At 41.7% G+C, this 1,018-nt stretch overlaps 1 non-coding gene across 1 annotated transcript; it reads left to right on the top strand.

Annotated features, from left to right (window-relative positions):
• The first annotated feature begins 324 nt into the window (after nucleotides 1-324).
• LOC129401096 (U2 spliceosomal RNA) lies at nucleotides 325-510 on the top strand. Its single transcript, XR_008628109.1, has one exon. It is a non-coding gene; the product is annotated as a U2 spliceosomal RNA (small nuclear RNA).
• The last annotated feature ends 508 nt before the right edge of the window (nucleotides 511-1,018 follow it).

Raw genomic sequence — 1,018 nt, forward strand, 5'->3', positions numbered from 1 at the left:
GGACTATGATGAAGATAAGGAATGGACAAGGACTATGACAGGGACTAGGATGATGGAAATATGATAACGGGACTACAACCAAAACTATGACTATGATTGTGCTGTAAGGGGAGATATCGAACTACACCAGGGAAGAGAGAGAAATAAACTGACTACCAACCAGCCTGGGGCCCAGTCCCCCTGTTTCTCCATTCCCCCAGTCCTTTGTCGGTCTGTCACCATTGACCAGCCTGGGAAGGCAGCTCTTGGCCACCAGACGCTCAAGTCTTGCATGCCGCACATGCTTTTCTTTGAAACTCAGAGTCTTGAAGTCTCTTACTATTAATCGCTTCTCAACTTTTGGCTAAAATCAAGGGTAGTATCTGTTCTTATCAGTTTAATATCTGACATGTCCTCTATCTGAAGACATAAATGAATTTTTGGATCTAGAGGTTGAAATAAGATCTTGTTTCATCCACTCCACACATTGACCTGGTATATTGCAGTACCACCAGGTATGGTACACCAAAAAAATCATCATCGTCGTCATTATCATCATCCTATTGACCGTCGAATTTCTCGAGCAGTCTCAGTAACATCTCCATTCGTCCAAGCCCTGAGAGTTTAGAAGCCTCTCTCTACTGGTCCTTCCAACGATGCCATACTGGAGGCTCTTTCAGGGTCAGAGGAATGAGACCCAGCTTGTTGCTGGTTTTGGCATATTAATACACCATGGGGACCTTGCCAGTCTCTCCCATGTGGGCAGGAAACTCCCAGTTGTTTGCCAGGTCCTCCCAGAGGGAGAAATAGGCTATAAGGTATCACACGGCCTCGAAGTGGTACAGCAAAAAACTAAAATAAAATAAAGTTTCCTACTACTGTTGTAAATAAAGTCTCCTACTACTGTTGTGTTACTGACAATGTCTTTATGTCTATTCACAGTTGTTTTACATTTTTTTAATGAACCATCACTAGATGTGTGTATATATATACATACATATATATACATATATATGTGTATGTATATATACTTACTTAA

Source organism: Sorex araneus, chromosome 1 (genome assembly GCF_027595985.1).
Source record: "Sorex araneus isolate mSorAra2 chromosome 1, mSorAra2.pri, whole genome shotgun sequence".
Lineage (NCBI taxonomy): Eukaryota > Metazoa > Chordata > Mammalia > Eulipotyphla > Soricidae > Sorex > Sorex araneus.